The sequence below is a fragment of the Scyliorhinus torazame genome, chromosome 6, assembly GCF_047496885.1.
Source record: "Scyliorhinus torazame isolate Kashiwa2021f chromosome 6, sScyTor2.1, whole genome shotgun sequence".
Taxonomy (NCBI): Eukaryota; Metazoa; Chordata; class Chondrichthyes; order Carcharhiniformes; family Scyliorhinidae; genus Scyliorhinus; species Scyliorhinus torazame.
The window spans coordinates 283,091,472-283,112,677 of NC_092712.1; positions in this window are offsets into that span (position 1 = coordinate 283,091,472).

Genomic DNA, 21,206 nt, shown 5'->3' on the forward strand with positions numbered 1-21,206 from the left:
GGGGAGGGGGGAATATGGGGGATATGGGGGAGGGGGGATATGGGGGATATGGGGGAGGGGGGATATGGGGGAGGGGGGATATGGGGGAGGGGGGATATGGGGGAGGGGGGATATGGGGGAGGGGGGATATGGGGGATATGGAGGATATGGGGGAGGGGGGATATGGGGAGGGGGGGGATATGGGGGAGGGGGGATATGGGGGATATGGGGGATATGGGGGGACGCTCACCCTGCCTGCTCTGACGAGGTCGTTCACCTTCTTGTGCACTGGGTGCCTGTCCGTGGTGTTAGGGCCACAGCGGTGACGGCCTCTGCCACCTCCCTCCACAGGACGCCGGCTGTGGCGTGGGGCAACTCTGCGGCCGTGCCCGGGATACAGGGCGTCCCCTCCTCTGCTCCACCGCATCCAGGAGCGCCTCCACATCGCGTGACTCGAACCTCGGGGCTGAGCGACGGCCAGCCATCAAGTCGGGTGTTGCGGTCGGCTGTTCCGGTCGGGTGGGAGGGAGCTGCGCGGCCTTATGAGCCGTCACGCCGTGCAGCGCGTATGACGCTGCACGGCTAGTGAACCACTGCGCAAGCGCGGATCCCGTTACGTCGCTGCTAGCCCATTTCGGGCCGCAGACTATCGGCCCATTTTTATGACGTGACGCAAGTGGGATTTGCGCCGTTTTTTGCGCCGATCGGCGGAGTTTCCGCCGATAACGGAGAATTTCGCCCATGATAACTAATAGATAACATTGTTTAAATAAAATAGTGAACTAACAAAATAACACGAAATGGTGCTCCCCCCCGCCCCTTCACCCCATCTAGAACACAAACAATTTACCCCTCCCCACCTTCCCTCCCTCCCTCCACCTCCCCCCCCCCCCCGCCCCCCCTCTGGGCTGCTGCTGCTGGCTATCTATTTTCCCCCTAATGTTCCGCTAGATAGTCGAGGAACGGTTGCCATCGCCTGGTGAACCCTTGAGCCGATCCTCTCAGCGCAAACTTCATCCGCTCCAGTTTTATGAACCCTGCCATATCGTTTATCCAGGCCTCCATGCCGGGGGGGGTTCGCTTCCTTCCACATGAGTAAAATCCTACGCCGGGCTACTAGGGACGCAAAGGCCACAATATTGGCCTCTTTCGCCTCCTGCACTCCCGGCTCATCCGCTACCCCAAATATAGCTAACCCCCAGCTTGGCTTGACCCAGACCTTCACCACCTTCGAGGTCACTCCCACCACTCCCCTCCAATACCCCTCCAGTGCCAGACACGACCAAAACATATGTGTGTGGTTCGCCAGGCTTTCCCCGCACCTCCCGCACTTGTCCTCCACTCCGAAGAACCTGCTCAACCTCGCTCCCGTTATGTGTGCTCTATGTAGCACCTTAAATTGGACCAGGCTGAGCCTGGCACACGAGGAAGAGGAATTTACCCTACTTAGGGCATCAGCCCACAAACCCTCCTCAATCTCCCCTCCAAGCTCTTCTTCCCATTTTCCTTTCAGTTCTTCTACCTGCTCCTCCCCCTCTTCTCTCATCTCCCGGTATATTTCGGACACTTTGCCCTCCCCGACCCACACCCCCGAAAGCACTCTATCCTGGATCCCCTGTGTCGGGAGCAGCGGAAATTCCCTCACCTGTTGTCTCGTGAACGCCCTCACCTGCATATACCTAAAGATATTCCCTGGAGGCAGCTCATACCTTTCCTCCAGCGCTCCCAAGCTCGCAAACGTCCCATCTATAAATAAGTCTCCCACTCTCCTAATTCCTGCCCGGTGCCAGCTCTGGAACCCTCCGTCCAACCTCCCTGGGGTAAACCTATGGTTGTTCCTGATCGGGGACCACACCGAGGCTCCCAGCACACCCCTCTGTCGCCTCCATTGCCCCAGATACTTAATGTTGCCGCCACAACTGGGTTCGTGGTAAACCTTTTCGGGGAGAGCGGTAGTGGCGCCGTCACCAGCGCTTTTAAGCTCGTTCCTTTACAGGACGCCATAGAACATAGAACATAGAACAATACAGCGCAGTACAGGCCCTTCGGCCCACGATGTTGCACCGAAACAAAAGCCATCTAACCTACACTATGCCATTATCATCCATATGTTTATCCAATAAACTTTTAAATGCCCTCAATGTTGGCGAATTCACTACTGTAGCAGGTAGGGCATTCCACGGCCTCACTACTCTTTGCGTAAAGAACCTACCTCTGACCTCTGTCCTATATCTATTACCCCTCAGTTTAAAGTTATGTCCCCTCGTGCCAGCCATATCCATCCGCGGGAGAAGGCTCTCACTGTCCACCCTATCCAACCCCCTGATCATTTTGTATGCCTCTATTAAGTCTCCTCTTAACCTTCTTCTCTCCAACGAAAACAACCTCAAGTCCATCAGCCTTTCCTCACAAGATTTTCCCTCCATACCAGGCAACATCCTGGTAAATCTCCTCTGCACCCGCTCCAAAGCCTCCACGTCCTTCCTATAATGCGGTGACCAGAACTGTACGCAATACTCCAAATGCGGCCGTACCAGAGTTCTGTACAGCTGCAACATGACCTCCCGACTCCGGAACTCAATCCCTCTACCAATAAAGGCCAACACTCCATAGGCCTTCTTCACAACCCTATCAACCTGGGTGGCAACTTTCAGGGATCTATGTACATGGACACCTAGATCCCTCTGCTCATCCACACTTTCAAGAACTTTACCATTAGCCAAATATTCCGCATTCCTGTTATTCCTTCCAAAGTGAATCACCTCACACTTCTCTACATTAAACTCCATTTGCCACCTCTCAGCCCAGCTCTGCAGCTTATCTATATCCCTCTGTAACCTGCTACATCCTTTCACACTATCGACAACACCACCGACTTTAGTATCGTCTGCAAATTTACTCACCCACCCTTCTGCGCCTTCCTCTAGGTCATTGATAAAAATGACAAACAGCAACGGCCCCAGAACAGATCCTTGTGGTACTCCACTTGTGACTGTACTCCATTCTGAACATTTCCCATCAACCACCACCCTCTGTCTTCTTTCAGCTAGCCAATTTCTGATCCACATCTCTAAATCACCCTCAATCCCCAGCCTCCGTATTTTTTGCAATAGCCTACCGTGGGGAACCTTATCAAACGCTTTGCTGAAATCCATATACACCACATCAACTGCTCTACCCTCGTCTACCTGTTCAGTCACCTTCTCAAAGAACTCAATAAGGTTTGTGAGGCATGACCTACCCTTCACAAAGCCATGCTGACTATCCCTGATCATATTATTCCTATCTAGATGATTATAAATCTTGTCTCTTATAATCCCCTCCAAGACTTTACCCACTACAGACATGAGGCTCACCGGTCTATAGTTGCCGGGGTTGTCTCTGCTCCCCTTTTTGAACAAAGGGACCACATTTGCTGTCCTCCAGTCCTCTGGCACTATTCCTGTAGCCAATGATGACATAAAAATCAAAGCCAAAGGTCCAGCAATCTCTTCCCTGGCCTCCCATAGAATCCTAGGATAAATCCCATCAGGTCCCGGGGACTTATCTATTTTCAGCCTGTCCAGAATTTCCAACACCTCTTCCCTACGTACCTCAATGCCATCTATTCTATTAGCCTGGGGCTCAGCATTCTCCTCCACAACATTATCGTTTTCCTGAGTGAATACTGACGAAAAATATTAATTTAGTATCTCGCCTATCTCTTCAGGCTCCACACACAATTTCCCATCCCTGTCCTTGACTGGTCCAACTCTTTCCCTATTCGCTTATTCCTGACATACCTATAGAAAGCTTTTGGGTTTTCCTTGATCCTTCCTGCCAAATACTTCTCATGTCCCCTCCTTGCTCGTCTTAGCTCTCTCTTTAGATCCTTCCTCGCTACCTTGTAACTATCCATCGCCCCAACCGAAACTTCACACTTCATCTTCACATAGGCCTCCTTCTTCCTCTTAACAAGAGATTCCACTTCCTTGGTAAACCACGGTTCCCTCGCTCGACGCCTTCCTCCCTGTCTGACCGGTACATACTTATCAAGAACACGCAGTAGCTGATCCTCGAACAAGCCCCACTTATCCAGTGTGCCCAACACTTGCAGCCTACTTCTCCACCTTATCCCCCCCAAGTCACGTCTAATGGCATCATAATTGCCCTTCCCCCAGCTATAACTCTTGCCCTGCGGTGTATACTTATCCCTTTCCATCATTAACGTAAACGTCACCGAATTGTGGTCACTGTCCCCAAAGTGCTCTCCTACCTCCAAATCCAACACCTGGCCTGGTTCATTACCCAAAACCAAATCCAACGTGGCCTCGCCTCTTGTTGGCCTGTCAACATATTGTTTCAGGAAACCCTCCTGCACACACTGTACAAAAAACGACCCATCTATTGTACTCGAACTATATCTTTTCCAGTCAATATTTGGAAAGTTAAAGTCTCCCATAATAACTACCCTGTTACTTTCGCTCATATCCAGAATCATCTTCGCCATCCTTTCCCCTACATCCCTAGAACTATTAGGAGGCCTATAAAAAACTCCCAACAGGGTGACCTCTCCTTTCCTGTTTCTAACTTCAGCCCATACTACCTCGGAGAAAGAGTCCCCATCTAGCATCCTCTCCGCCACCGTAATACTGCTTTTGACTAGCAGCGCCACACCTCCCCCTCTTTTGCCTCCTTCTCTGAGCTTACTAAAACACCTAAACCCCGGAACCTGCAACATCCATTCCTGTCCCTGCTCTATCCATGTCTCCGAAATGGCCACAACATCGAAGTCCCAGGTACCAACCCACGCTGCCAGTTCCCCTACCTTGTTTCGTATACTCCTGGCATTGAAGTAGACACAATTCAAACCACCTACCTGAACACTGGCCCCCTCCTGCGACGTCAAATCTGTGCTCCTGACCTCTATACTCTCATTCTCCCTTACCCTAAAACTACAATCCAGGTTCCCATGCCCCTGCTGCATTAGTTTAAGCCATCTCCAGTCTTTTCCCCGCCGCCCCCTCTCCCTCTATCATCCACTTACGGATCATCGCCACATTGGCGGCCCAGTAATAGTCGCCCAAATTCGGCAACGCCAGTCCCCCTCTGTCCCTGCTACGCTGCAGGAACCCCCTCCTTACCCTCGGGGCCTTCCCTGCCCACACGAAGCTCATGATGCTCCTATCTATTTTTTTTTAAAAAGGCCTTCGTGATCAATATAGGGAGACATTGAAACACAAATAGGAACCTCGGGAGGACCATCATCTTAATGGCCTGCACTCTGCCCGCCAGTGACAGTGGCTGCATATCCCACCTTTTGAAATCCTCTTCCATCTGCTCCACCAGCCGAGTCAGATTGAGTCTGTGTAACGTTCCCCAGCTCCTGGCTATCTGAATCCCCAGGTATCGGAAGTTTCTTTCCAGTTTCCTTAGCGGCAGGCCATCTATCCCTGTACTCTGGTCCCCAGGGTGTATCACTAAAAGCTCACTCTTTCCCATGTTCAGCCTATATCCCGAGAAATCTCCAAACTCCCTCAACATCTGCATAACCTCTGTCATCCCCCCCACTGGATCCGCCACATACAGCAGTAGGTCATCTGCGTAGAGTGACACTCGGTGTTCCTCTCCCCCTCTAACCACCCCCCTCCATTTCCTAGAGTCTCTCAGCGCTATGGCCAGTGGTTCAATTGCCAGCGCGAACAGTAATGGGGACAGCGGGCATCCCTGTCTTGTTCCCCTATGTAGTCGAAAATACTCCGACCTTTGCCGATTTGCGACTATACTTGCCATTGGGGCCCCATAGAGGAGTTTAACCCAGCTGACAAACCCCTCCCCTCCCCGAACCTCCTCAGCACCTCCCATAGATACTCCCACTCTACCCTATCAAATGCCTTCTCTGCATCCATTGCTGCCACTATCTCTGCCTCCCCCTCTGCTGGGGACATCATTATCACCCCTAATAGCCGTCGCACGTTGACATTCAATTGTCTCCCCTTTACAAACCCTGTCTGATCTTCGTGCACCACCCCCGGGACACAATCCTCTATCCTTATTGTCAGCACTTTTGCCAGCGACTTGGCGGCCACATTCAGGAGCCAGATAGGCCTATAAGACCCACCACGACCACCTTTTCTCTTACCAGCTCCCTTTCGATCTCAGCAGCAGCAACCCAGTTGTCCCTCCCTCCCCCCCCCCCCTCTCTAGATCCCCATCTAGCATGGTTACTCCCCCCATATTGCTTCCGAAAGTCAGCTGACTTCAACTGACCCCGGCTTCTCCTGCTCTCTCCTTGACCCCCCCCCCCCCCGTGTGAGGAACTCCCATCTTCCCGCCATCATCTCTCTGGCGCGGGAAAAGAAAAAGAAACCCCGCGCTTTCTAGAACCATCCCGCCCCTCATGGCGCCGCTCCCCCTACCGCCCCGTTCCCATTCCCCATCCCCCGCCTGTGCCTCTTTTTCCCCCCCACCGGCGCCCACATTTCTCAGTGTCCCCCCTTCCACAATTTACATCTCTATACACCAGCATTGTCGTTTCCCCTCCAACATCAGACCCTCAGTTCTGGTCCAGTTTCTCTTTTTGAATGAAGGTCCATGCTTCTTCCGACGTTTCAAAATAGTAATGTCTATCCTGGTGCGTGACCCATAATCGCGCCGGCTGCAACATCCCGAACTTCACTTTCTTCTTATGCAGCACCTCCTTGGCTCGATTGAAACTCGCCCTCCTTCTCGCCACCTCCGCACTCCAATCCTGATACACTCGTACCACCGCATTCTCCCATCTACTACTTCGTACCCTCTTGGCCCATCTCAGAACAACCTCTCTGTCATTGAAGCGGTAAAATCGCACGATCATCGCCCTAGGTGATTCTCCAGCCTTTGGTCTCCTCGCAGGGACCCGGTGGGCCCCTTCCACTTCCAAGGGGCCTGAGGGGGCCTCAGCTCCCGTTAGTGAGCGTAGCATCGTGCTCGCATAAGCCCCGCCGTCAGCTCCTTCCACTCCCTCGGGGAGACCCAGGATCCGGAGGTTCTTTCTCCTTGATCTATTTTCCAGGACTTCAATTCTTTCGATGCACTTCTTATGGAGCGCCTTGTGCGTCTGCATTTTGACCGCTAGGCCCAGGATCTCGTCCTCGTTGTCCGTTACCTTCTGCTCCACCACACGGAGCTCTATCTCCTGGGCCTTTTGTGTCTCTTTAAGCCTCTCAATTGCCTGTAGCATCGTAGCCAGCACCTCCTTTTTTCGCAGCTCCACACATCATCTTAAAAATTCATCCTGGTCCGGTCCCCATCCTGGGCTCCCTCCGACGCCATCTTGCTCCTTTCTTTCCTCTGCCGCTGCCCTCGAGGATTCTCCGAGATCTGGCCGCCGCTGCCGATCTTTTTCTCTCCCACTGGGGGGGGACTCCCTGCTGCTTCACCGCACACTGGGTTTCGTCAAAAAAAAAATTCCCGTTGGGGCTCTTAAAAGAGCCCGAAGGTCAGTCTACGCTGGAGCCGCCAAATCGTGCGGCTTAGCTGGTCATCGCCGCAACAGGAAGCAACATCCCACTAATAGTACTGAAGAGTTGTACTCCAGAACTATCTGCTTCCTAGCCAAGCTATTTCAGTGCAACTAGAACACTGATATGTACCTGGCAACGTGGAAAATTACCAAGGTATATTCTGTACACAAAAAGCAACTCAGCCAATTACCGCCCCATCAATCTATTCCTGTTCATCGGCAGATGCTGGAAGCAGTTATTGACAGTTCTAACCAGCGACAGTCCCAGAGTAATAACCTGTTCAATGATTCTCAATTTGGGTTCCGCCAGAGCCACTCAACCCCTGACCTTATTACAGCCTTGATCCAAACATGGATAAAAGGGCTGAACTCAAGAGGGGTGGTGAGTGACTACTCTTGGCATCAAGGAGTCTTGGAAAATCTCTCCACTGGTTGGAGTCATACCAATCACAAAGGAAGATTGTTTGATAATTGGAGATCAATCGTCCCAGTCCTGGAATATTTCTGCAGGAGTTCTTCAGGGTGACATTCTAGGCCCAATCCTCTTCAGTTGCTTCATTTATGACCTTCCCTCCATCATAAGGTCAGAAGTGGGGATGTTCGCTGATGATTGAACCACGTTCAATACCTTTCACAACTCCTCAGATACTGAAGCAGTCAGTGTCCATATGCAGCAAAACCAGGACACCACTCAGGTTTGGGTTAATAAAGAGCAAATGTCAGGAAATGACCATCTCCAACTAGAGAGAATCTAACCGTCTCTCCTTGACATTCAATTGCATTCACTGTATCACCCACTATCAACATCCTGGGTGTTACCACTTAACAGAAGGTGAACTGAACCAGGCTGCAAGAATATGTCAGATGTTGGGGACTCTGAGGTGAATAGTTCACCGTCTGTCCCACAAAGCCTGTCCATCATCTACAAGGCACAAGTCAGGAGTGTAATGGAATAACCTCCACTTGCCTAGATGAGTGCAGCAACACCCAAAATGTCCGACACCATCCAGGACAAAACAGCCCACTTGATCAGCAACTCATCCACCAGCTAGGGGCTAGTTCAGCACCGGGCTAAATCGCTGGCTTTGAAAGCAGACCAAGGCAGGCCAGCAGCACGGTTCAATTCCCGTACCAGCCTCTCCAAACAGGCACCGGAATGTGGCGACTAGGGGCTTTTCACAGTAACTTCATTTGAAGCCTACTTGTGACAATAAGCAATTTTCATTTTTTCCTTGAATCTTCTGAAGGGGAGTTATATTTGACTCAAAATCATAACTTTGTTTCTCCCTCCACAGATGTTGTCAGATCAGCTGAGCATTTCCAGCACTTTCTGTTTTAATGAAACATTTTATTAAACTAGTTCCACCACCGACACACAGTGTGCACCATCCACAAAATGCACTGCAGCAACTTGCCACGGTTCCTTCAACAGCACCTTCTAAACATGTGACTTCTACCACCTGCTGCATGGGAACACCACCGCCTGCAAGCTCCCCTCCAAGCCACACACCATCTTGACTTGGAAATATATTGCCATTCCCTCACTGTCACTGGGTCCAATCCTGGAACTCTCTTCCTTACAGTACTGTGGATGTACCTTCTACAAGGTTCCAGGGCAGCTCACAACACCTTCTCAAGGGCAATTAAGGATGGGAAATTAATGATGGCCTTGCCAGTGGCACCCTTGAAAGAATTTTTTTAAATCACAACTACGGTGTTTCCACGGTGTTCATCACCCTTTCTGAAATTTTTAAATGTTATAATTGTGCCTGTTACCAATATTGTTACAACCCGGTCTTTCCCAATTGACTCATCCTTTCCATAGATTCCACAGCCTGGAATACATAACTGTAGCACAATCAATCACTCACAAGACGAGATGAGAAGGAGTCAAACGATGGTTTTATTACGCAGACTTGTTCCCCAGCAGCACAGTTACAGAATATGGCTGCTGGGAGAACCCGAGCTCTTACTGGGTGGAGCCAGTAGGCGGCTGATCCAATTGGGACCCAGCATCAATCCACCAATAGCCTCTCGGCATCACAGGGTACCGTAATACCCCTAATGCGTACCACCACATTCACCCCTTGTTAAAAAAGAACCCGGCGGGGGTAGTGGGCCGTATGGTGGTAGGGGTTTACAGAGTCGGTACTTAGGATGCCGCTAACACGGCGAGTACACTCCGATATCAGCTACCAGTAATATATACAATGCCACTTTTACTGGGCAACTGAATTATTTACAGAGGCATTTCGTGCTTTGTTATACAGATTCGATGAGTCGAATGGGTGCCCTGGTAGTCCTCGCTGATCGTCTCAGCCCCAGTGGTGATGCAGGTGTTGGTTCGGGCACCGTCGTCTCTGGGAGCAGTAGCGATGCCTCTTCCTGCTCCACTACCAGTAGGCGAGACCGGGGGAAGGAAGGACCGATCCACCCGGGAAGGGGGCGGCTGTGGGTTGCGGGGGTGGGAGGGAGGGAGTGATTGGTGTTGGGGGGGGGGGGGTGTGGAGCTCCGGCGGGTGCCAGGTCCCGCAGGGAGACAGTGTCCTGTCGGCCGTCGGGGTACGCCATGTAGGCGTATTGAGGGTTCGCGTGGAGGAGATGAACCCTCTCGTCCAACGGGTCTGATCTGTGTGTCTGCACATGCTTTTGGAGCAGGATGGGCCCTGGGCTGTCAGCCAGGTCGGAAGTGACGTTCCGGAGGAGGACTTCCCAGGGAAGACAAGGAGGCGGTCGTGAGGTGTTTGATTCGTTGTTGTACAAAGCAGCGACCGGATGGAGTGGAGGGAGTCCGGGAGGACATCCTGCCAGCAGGAAACTGGGAGACTTCTGGATCGTAGGGCGATTAGGATGGGATTCCAGACCGTTCCGTTCTCCCTCTCTACCTGACCGTTCCCCCGGGGGTTGTAACTGGTCGTCCTGCTCGAGGCAATGCCTTTGCTGAGCAGGAATTGACGCAGTTCGTCGCTCATGAAGGAGGAACCCCTATGCGGTCATGTCGGGGCAGGGGATGGCGAAAGGGAACCGGGAGAATTCGTCAATCATGTTCAGGAAGTACGTGTTGCGGTCGCTGGAGGGGAGGGGGCCTTTGAAGTCCAGACTGAGGCGCTCAAAGGGACGGGAGCTTTTATCAGGTGCGCTTTATCTGGCCTGTAGAAATGCGGCTTGCACTCTGCGCAGATTTGGCAGTTCCCGGTGGCTGTCCTGACCTCCTCGATAGAGTAGGGCAGGTTGCGGGTCTTTACGAAGTGATAGGACCGAGTGACCCCCGGGTGGCAGAGGTCCTCGTGGAGGGTTCGGAGACAGTCCACTTGTGCGTTGGCACACGTGCCGCGGGATAGGGCATCGGAAGGCTCATTCAGCTTTCTGGGACGATACAAGATCTCATAGTTATAGGTGGAGAGTTCGATCCTCCACCGCAAGATCTTGTCGTTCTTGATCTTTCCCTGCTGTGCATTATCGAACATGAAGGCAACCGACCGTTGGTCAGTGAGGAGAGTGAATCTCCTACCGGCCAGGTAATGCCTCCAATGTCGCGCAGCTTCCACTATGGCATGGGCCCCCTTTTCCACTGAGGAGTGACGGATTTCTGACGCATGGAGGGTGCGTGAAAAAAAGGCCACGGGTCTGCCCGCTTGGTTGAGGGTAGCCGCCAGAGCTACGTCGGACGCGTCGCTCTCGACTTGGAAGGGGAGGGACTCGTCGATCGCGTGCATCGTGGCCTTTGTGATATCCGCTTTGATGCGGCTGAAGGCCTGGCGGGCCTCTGTCGACAGGGGAAAGACCGTGGACTGAATTAGCGGACAGGCCTTGTCCGCGTAGTTGGGGACCCACTGGGTGTAATAAGAGAAAAAGCCCAGGCAGCGTTTCAGGGCCTTGGAGCAGTGAGGGAGGGGGAACTCCATGAGGGGGCGCATGCGTTCAGGGTCTGGGCCTGTAACTCCATTTTGCACGACGTAGCCGAGGATGGCTAGACGGTCGGTGCTAAACACGCATTTCTCCCTGTTGTATGTGAGATTCAGGGCATATGCGGTCTGGAGGAATTTATGGAGGTTGGCATCGTGGTCCTGCTAGTTGTGGCCGCAGATGGTGACGTTATCGAGGTACGGAAACGTGGCCCGCAAACCGTACCGGTCAACCATTCGGTCCATCTCCCGTTGGAAGACCGAGACCTCGTTAGTGACGCCGAATGGAACCCTTAAAAAGTGATAGGGCCGCCCATCTGCTTCAAAAGCAGTGTATTTGCGGTCGCTCTGTCAGATGGGGAGCTTAGGGTCCACCGTGGAAAAGACCTTTGTGGTATTATCAGGTATTACAGTATTACAGTACCCGAGAGGCTGAAGACCATTGGTTAAACCTAGGAGTTTACCATTGGCTGTTGGTACGTAGCTCCGCCCTGACAGGCGGGGTATAAGAACCGGTGCCGTCCCAGCAGCCCTCATTTCTGTACCGAAGCTGCTGGGGAACAGTTCTAGTCGATTAAAGCCTTCAGTTATGTTACTACTTCGTCTTTGATTGTAATTGATCGCGCATCAACCTTGTACTGTGCAATCTGATTGACCATGTCGGATATGCGGGGGAGAGGGTACGCATCCAGCTGTGTGTACCTATTGATGGTTTGATTATAGTCTATGACCATCCTCTGCTTCTCCCCGGTCTTTACAACTACCACCTGAGCTCTCCAGGGACTATTGCTGGCCTGGATTATGCCTTCCCTCAGCAGCCGCTGGACTTCTGACCGGATAAAAGATCGGTCCTGGGCGCTGTACCGTCTGCTCCTAGTGGCAACTGGTTTGCAATCCGGGGTGAGGTTCGCAAATAGGGAAGGCGGGTCGACCTTGAGAGTCGCGAGGCCGCAGATAGTGAGTGGGGGTATAGGGCCGGCGAATTTAAATGTTAAACTCTGGAGGTTGCACTGAAAATTCAACCCCAGGAGTGTGGCAGCGCAGAGGTGGGGGAGGACGTAAAGCCGGTAGTTCTTGAACTCCCTCCCCTGCACCGTGAGGTTGGCGATGCAGAAGCCTTTGATCTCTACAGAATGTGACCCTGCCGCCAGAAATTTTTTTTGATTACTCGGTTGGATCAGAATGAAACAGCGTCTTACCGTATTGGGATGTATAAAACTCTCCGTGCTCCCAGAGTCGATCAGGCAGGGCGTCTCGTACCCGTTTATGATTACCGTCGTTGTTGCTGTTTGGAGTGTTCGAGGCCGTGACTGGTCCAGGGTCACCGAAGCCAGTCGCAGTTGCTGTATCGGGGCATTTTCTTCAGGCCCCGTGGGGCCGCCCATCCCGGGCCCTTAGCCGTCAGCCAAGATGGCGGCGTCCACGGGTCGCACACGGTCGGGGATGGACAAAATGGCGCCACCCATTGATCGCACGTGGCCAGGGGAGCACAAAATGGCGGCACCCATCCCTCCCGCATGGAAATCGGGACCCAAGATGGCGGCGCCCGGTGGCCGCACATGGATCATTGGGGGGGTTGAGGTTGGGGGTCCTGATTCTCCCCCGGAGATTGTGGTGACCCCCCAGGCCTGGCACACTGCTACAAAGTGCCCCTTTTTGCCGCACCCTTTACAGAGGGCTGAGCGGGCCGGGCAGCGCAGTCGGGAGTGTTTCGCTAGCACACAAAAGTAGCAGCGGGGCCCACCTGGGTGATCTGGCGCTCTGGCAGCACAGGCCTGCGGGGGAGCGGGGTGTGCTGGGGGTTCGGTCGTGGCGGGGGTCCACGGTGCGTCGGGGGTGTAGGCACGGGCGTTCTGCGATGCCACATCGAACGAGGCCGCGAGGGGACGTGCCTCCTTGAGGCCTAGTGAGTCTCTTTCCAGCAATTGCTGACGAATTTGGGACGAAAGCATACCTGCCACGAAAGCATCTCGAACCAGTAGCTCCGTGTGTTCGTTAGCCGAAACCGGTGGGCAGTTGCAATTTCTCCCCAGTATTAACAGCGCACTTGGAATTCATCCAGCGATACCCCGGGGATTTGCCGTCTCGTTGCTAGCTGATCGCGTGCGTAGACCTGGTTGACGGGCCGAACGTACATTCCTATCAGCATGGCGAGCGCCGCCTGGAAATCGTCCGCGTCCTCTATGAGAGTGTAGATTTCCGGGCCCACCCTGGAATGCAGGACCTGCATTTTCTGGTCTTCTGTAGGTACGCCGGGGGCCGTTCGGAGATATCCATGAAAACACGCCAACCAGTGTTTAAAAGTGGCCGCTGAGTTTGCCGCGTCGGGGCTGATTCACAGACACTCCGGAATGATCCGGAGCTCCATGTCCTTTAAAGTCTGTGTAATAAATTGTAGCACAATCAATCACTCACGAGACGAGAAGATGGCTTTATTACGCAGACTTGTTCCCCAGCAGCACAGTTACAGAATGCGGCTGCTGGGAGAACCTGGGCTCTTATACTCCGCCTTACTGGGTGGAGCCAGTCGGTGGCTGATCCAATCGGGACCCAGCGTCTATCCACCAATAGCCTCTCGGCATCACAGGGTACCATAATACCCCTAATACATACCACCACAATAACCCTGGGACACTCTTGAAGAAGATGAATATCATAGCGACTGATATTAGGGAATGAGGAATCAAGGTGACATAAATGAAGTTAAGGTCCATATCGGTTAGCTTCTGAATGAATGGTGAAACAAGTTTGAGGAACTGAATGACCAACTACTGTTCCTGTGGGCTACATGTTGCCATGAGCTCCGAGGCCCCGGCATTGAGACAAAATGGGGGTACGGAGACTACATTTGCCAGCAGGGAGACCGACAGGATTATTTTATTGGAAATGGCCTCCAAATTGTCTGCCTCTGAGTTCTAAGGATGGCAAAAACCAGCAGCTGCAGGTTCGCTGTGTATTTACCTCTACAAAAACCAGACAACATCGATACCAGCGACCATCAGCATAACAAAGTGAACAGCCATCTGCATACTGATGAGCAATCCCCGGGAACAATAAGTAACATTTTGACACACAAAGCAAAGCCAGACTCCTCGGTGCCAGCAGGAGCCAAAACAAAGGAGGTGAACGAGCACCTCAAGACCGCCCATCGATCAGGGAACCGCTCCAGTATTGGAGAAAATCGAACCAAGTGATTGGGACAAAGTCCAATCACTTGGGACCAGGTACAGGATCTGCCCTGAAAGGCGGGAAGCCCCTGGGGACTATAAGAGTTGAGCCCAAGTTCAAATCGCTCCCTCTTCACTCTTCTTCACCTCTTCGCTCTCTTCACGCTCTTTTTCCTGCCCGGGTCACCCAGCAACAACGAACCAACATTGACTGTGACCGGTGCAGTGACTCCAGTGATCATCGAACTTGTAAGTCTTAATTCAACGCTCGCTACGAGATAGGCGCTCCTAGCTACCAATCCGTACCAACTTCGAATCCCGCAGACTCAGATCCCGAACAAAAGGCCATTTGTTCCCCTGACCTGGTGGGCCAGTTCAAAGCTAAGTATAGGCCTGTTAGTTGTAGAAGTAGCTTAGACGTAGAATTTGTTCATGAGTAGCGATTACTGTGTATAATAAATGTGCTTTGATTTAAATCTTACTAATCGGTGTATTGGATTATTGATCATTACTCGGACTTGAACCTCGTGGCGGTATCATAAAGATACCTGGCGACTCGAGAGCAAAGGTAATAAAACAGAGCAATTGAACCAAGGAGAAAATGAGCAACACCAGCCTGATCAGAGGGCCGGTAACTGAAGCCACAACAGCCCGACTGGGATGGGTGGTCACTGCTGATGCCAGTCAAAGATTGAGCAGCCATGGAGAGGAAAATTAAAAAATAAATATTCAGAGGGGCCAAGCGAACAGGTCCCACCCATCAGAGGGACAATTCCTCAGTTAGGGTTGCAGGGGTGGCTGTCCCAGTCTATGGCCTCCGCTTTGTGGGCTGGAGCTTTTGATTCTGATAGCCCCTCATACTGATTCTGGGAAGCTGTCCCTAAGTATTCTGATGAAACTAAACAAACTAAACTAAATAACCTGAGCGGACAAATTAAAAGGGGCAGCCTCTTCAAGGGATACTGCCTTAAACAAATCACAAATGAAACTTAAAACTAAAACATGATTAAGTAGTCGCCATTGTACGAGACGACCATAGGCTGCTTTCCCCTTTGAGGAGGGGAGAGCTGACTGATGGTGATTGACCTAAGGATCACCACACCTCAGGCGAGGTGGAGAAGGCAGGGCCTTCATGAATAACCTCAGCCGGTACAGGAATTGAACACACACTGTTGGCCTTGTTCTGCATTGTGAACTGGCTGTCCAGCCAGCTGAGCTAAACAGGGTCTGGGGAAGCTGTCTCCATAAAGCTGACCATTGGCGAGTGTGGGAGATGATCCTAACTGTGACCTTAATTATTTGAATTGGTTACCCACTTCTGTTGAGCGGGCAGCCGATCCACATACTATCCTGAACTTTCCCAATGTTGGAGAGCCCAGGGAGTTGTCTCCCTACCATTTTCCTGGTCTCCTCCGTCCGCCCACCCTGGGGCTGGGAAATCTATCCCTCTGCTTCTATGGTTGTTAAACACTCCGTTACCGACTGTCATATACATGCCAGTTGGGTTTAGCGAAAGCAGGTTATTTAATTACAGCAATGGAAAATCACGGAGCTCTCAACCGGAATCACCCTTCTCTTGATCGTCAGTTCACTCAACATTCTACCAGTTAGTGCAAGCCAATGCACCACAACACCGGGTCAGGTTATTTGTCAAATACCAAGCCAATATTTAATTAATTGGTCTGTTAAAGGATGCATGAGCCTTGTTTAGGAACACAAAAAAAATAGTTTTCATTTTAAAGTTGTTCAGTTGTTGGAAAAATCAATACCTAGTATTTAATAAAATGCCTTCTGCACAACTTCATATGAAAGATTCTGCTTACATCATTATATTGTGGAAAGTTGTCCAGCATGTTTATTGGTTTATATTGATTTTTTAAATGGATTTCTGCAACAACTACTAAATAATTTGTTTTATTTAAACCAAAGCCAGCTTATTTGGAGAATGATTAATGGTTGGCATATAAAGTTGAGTGTGTGAGTTAGAACAGTGTAGACAACAAACAGTCTCTCATTAAATACACTGCTAGGCCTCTTTGGTTCTATTGCTGGCACAACTGGTCAGTGCAGGCTATAACCTGTTCTGCCCTGAAATGGCAATCATGGTCCTCTGACAACATAGCACCTGATTTGCATATTAGAAGTGGCCCACCACCTGAAACAGGCATTAGCTTGGACACCCAACAGTATATGCCTTTCAACACGGAACTAACTGCATCGTTGGTGTTACTGAACATCACCAGCCCCACTTTGAGGCCGTAACCAGGTTAGTGGCAATTGAAAGCTGTGAAAATTTGACTCATTCATATTTTAAAAGAAAAGCTTGCGAAGAAAAGGTACTCGGCTGAGAAAGATTCTTAATAGAGGTTGTCATAGGTTAGAAAAATGTCTCAGCGAGGATACAAGAACATGAAGAGCTGGAAAATGTCAATACATTGGTTTGTTACCTTCTGTAGTTTGGCAGAAAGTCATGGTCTATGTATCCCTCAGTTCTGAAACAGAATGGGGGTAGACATTTCTTTTGGGCATTGGAGAGTCGAGATTCATGGTGTTATATGTCTTGTAGTATGTATAATGTATTATTGGTCAGGAGATCTAAAATGCTAACCCTTACTTGCTTCCATTATGATTTCCATTGACGGTGGCACAATGAAGATCCACTGCTGCCTCACAGTGTCAGGGACCCGGGTTCAATTCCAGCCTTGGCTGACCGTGTGGAGTTTGCATGTTCTCCCTGTCTCTGCGTGGGTTTCCTCCGGGTGCACTCCTACAGTCCAAAGAAGTGCAGGTTAGGTGGATTGGCTGTGCTAAGTTGCCCCTTAGTGTCCAAAGATGTGCAGGTGAGGTTGGGTTACTGGGATATGGGTTTACATGGGGAAGTGGGCCTCGGTAGGGATGCTCTTTCAGAGGGTCAATGCAGACTAGATGGGCCGAATGATCTCCTTCTGCCCTGTAGGAATTCTATGGTTCTAAACATGTGTTAGACTTTTTAGTTGCTGTGAAATGAAGAGTCTAAAGTTCTTGTTCCTTTTCACCAAACACCATTTATTTCACTTCCACAGCCTCTGCACAAAACTCTTAACAACACACCACCTGTCAGAGGCCACCTGAAGCCCCTTTACATATGTGTCAATTAATGGATACTTAACATAAATGAGACAACTAATTGCAATGTCTCTTAACCCATTACTTAACAACATGCTGATCCCGTTCATGATTTTATCAGTTACTCTTCTGTTAAAACAATATGATTTTATCAGTTACTCTTCTGTTAAAACAATTGTACAAATCATACCAAATATCATATCGAGAAAGAAGAAAAACACATGCATTTATATGGTGCCTTTCACTTCCTCAAGGTGTAACCTAAGAGCTTCAGAGTTAGTGAATTACATTTGAAGGGAATCATTATTGTTCACAATAACACGCATTTATATTGCATCTTTAACATAATAGAAACATGGTAAGATGCTTCACAGAAGTGTTGTAACGCTAAGCCACATGGAGATATTTGGCCGAACATTCCAAGGAGTGGCGATCACTGCTGATTCTCCACTCCACTCCAATTTATTTTTGCATAGCCCCAGGCATCCACGTCCTTGGCCCAGATGTAGGAATGGGGTCTCCTCAGAAATGCAGAATGTACCTGGTGTGGGAGTCTTCCTTATAGGGCAGGATCACTGGGGGAAGCCAAGAAAGCACTAGCTGTCATAGAACATAGAATGATAAGTCTTCATTCACAAACACAGGGAAAAGCTTTTGGAAATTATCAGTGTGTTAAAGAATGAATAAGCGAGGTAAGTGGACAGGGTGGTAGTGTAAGTGGGTTGGCAAGTGGCAGGATAGGCACTGTAGTAGGCTGATAGGAGGTAGGGTAGTAGGTGGCATCGTGGGTAGGATGATAGGTTATTAGGGGCAGGGTTGGTAGGATGATAGGTTATAGGGTAGTGGGTGGTAGGTGGCAGGGTGGATAGGGTGGTAGGTTATTGGGTGGTTAGTGGCAGTGTGGGTTGGGTGGGGAGAGTGGTGGGTTGTAGGGTGGTAGGTGACAAGAACATGCAAGAGACCAGAATTGGAGGAGTGTAGAGATATCCAGGGCTTTTCGGTGAAGGAGGTTACAGTAATCATGAAGGGCTGCCCGGGGAGCATTGGAACAGTCAGGTCTAGAGGTAATAAAGGCAGGCATGAGGTTTGAGCAGCAGATAAACTCAAGCAGAAGTGAAGAGTTTTATAGCGGTTGAAGTAGGTGATCTTGGGGATGGTGGAAATATAAAGCTGGAAGGTGAGCAATGCCACCGGAGATATACTAGTGTTATTGTACAGTCTAATATTCCAAGTTATGGTGCATCAAAGAAACATAGCTGATGCATTTTGCATTCATCATAACATATTCCCCGGACACCCATGTTCTGATGTGTGGAGTATTTGCTCATCTGGGGTTTAAACATCCTTATCCAAACAGGTTGTTCCTTTATTTATGACATTGCTACGACACCCTGGACTAGTACGCACGCAATTCCAGCCCCACTTAACCCAGAGTCACAACACAAGTGAATTAACCAATAATTCTTAGAAAAATACCTGAAGCCCTTGGCAGCGCAATAGTTACAGTCACTAGGTTTGTAAGTTTAAAAACAATTACTGTTTATTTATAACATGAACTAAAATGAAATATGCAGCAAATACAATTGGTTAACCATTATCTAATTCCCCGCTTTCCCCCCCCCCCCCACCATATATATGTGTATATATATACACACACACACAACAGACAAACACAGAGGAGAGGAAAGGGGTGAAAAAAGTGTGAGGAAAAAGAGTATTTGTTTCAGATGGGTGTTTCGAGAACCTTGCTCCTCTTCAGACCTTGTTTTCAGTTTGAAGTTTTTACTGTAGCTTCACTCAGCTCGCTACAGTATTAGGAATATAGCACTCACTGACCTTTTGGAGAGACAGAATGTTCTGTGGCTGGATTCTTCATTTCAGTGGCTAAGTGCTGGCTCAAACGGAGAATTTGCAGGCCTTTTACAGCTCCATAAATCGGCACCGAACTATCACCAATTCTGGGACATGAGGGGCTAGCAGCCATACCACATAAAGCCCCCGGCATTACCTACCAATAAAGATGCAGAATGGCTGGGTCCGTGCGCATGCGCACGGCGGCGGCCTGTGGCGTACGCGCCATACAACATAGCACCAGACTCGTGCCGACCTGGCCTGCCAACAACTACCCCCTTGGAACCCCCTCGCCCCCCCAGAACCGCCAAGGCACCCCTGCCAGCGGAACGGCTCCCCCCCGCCCCCCGACTGTGGTGTCGCTGGAAACAGTCCGCATCCGCCATGCCAGGTTTATGAAAAATGAGAGGACATGTGTCGCACCCCGTCGAGAAGTCGACCCATCGGAGGCAGAGCATTGGGGAATGGCCTCGGGTGGCATCCTGAGGCTGTCGCAACGGTGTGCGGCGTACTCCTCCAGTACACCATTTTTGAGGGGGTGGAGCATCAAAAAACGGCGCAGCCCCCGATTTCGGCGTAAAAATAGATTCTCCAGCCTATCGCCGAATGCGATTTGGTGTTGGCGATTGGAGAATCCCGCCCCTGGTCATTGCCTGTAGCCTGTAATGGTTTTCCTGTTTATTTATTCATCCGGGTTCTCTGCAGCCTCAGGAATACAGCACTCACAACCTTTCTGGAGACAGTGAGAAAACGTGGGCGGGATTCTCCGTTGCCCGACGCCGAAACCGTATTCGGCAATCGGGCGGAGAATCCCCATTTGCGACCGAATCGGGGCCGGTGCTGTTTTTCGGGTGCTCCGCCCCCTCCAAAATGGCGTCATCGGGGAGTATGGCGCATGCTGTTGGGACGGCCTCAGGATGTCACCTCAAGGCCCTCCCACGATGCTCCGCCCCCGAAGGGCCGAGTTCCCGACAGCGTGGGGCACGTGTGCTCTGAGTTTTCGTCAACCTCGCGTGGTGGCTGCGGACTGTGTCCAGCGCCGCCACAGTCGGTGGTGGGAAGAACCATTCTGCTGGCCGGGAGGATTTCGGCGGGGGCTGGGGGGACTGGTGTGGGGTGATCTGGGGCTGCAAGAAGGGTGTACAAGGGGCACTATCTGGCAGGCTGGTTCAGTGTATGGCCGGCGCCATGTTGTACGGCATGACTGCTACAGGTCATTTCCCTGCGCATGTGTGCCCATGGACCCGGCAATTCTCTGGCCATTTATGTCAGGAACGCCATGGGTTTTACTGGCACGGCTGCTAGCCTCCTACCGGGCGGTACATCGGTGCGGGGGCGGCGCCGACTTTTTCATCGTAAAAATGGACACTTCCTCTGGACATAACCTCAAAATCAGAGAATCCAGCCCCATTTCTTTCTGTGTTCAGGAGTCAAACTGAAACCTTGAAGTCTCTGAGAACCATTCAATCGCCACCTGTTACTGGGCAGAGTACAGTCTTTAGAGCCAATTCATTAGCCCTCGGCCAATGAATCAAGTTCCAGCACATCTTTCTCTCTGGTGCCGATAGATCTGATAAGCAGCACGGTAGCACAGTGGTTACTATTGTTGCTTCACAACGCCAGGTACCCGGGTTTGGTTCCCGGCTTGGGTCACTGTCTGTGCGGAGTCTGCATGTTCTCCCCATGTCTGCGTGGGTTTCCTCCAGATGCTCCGGT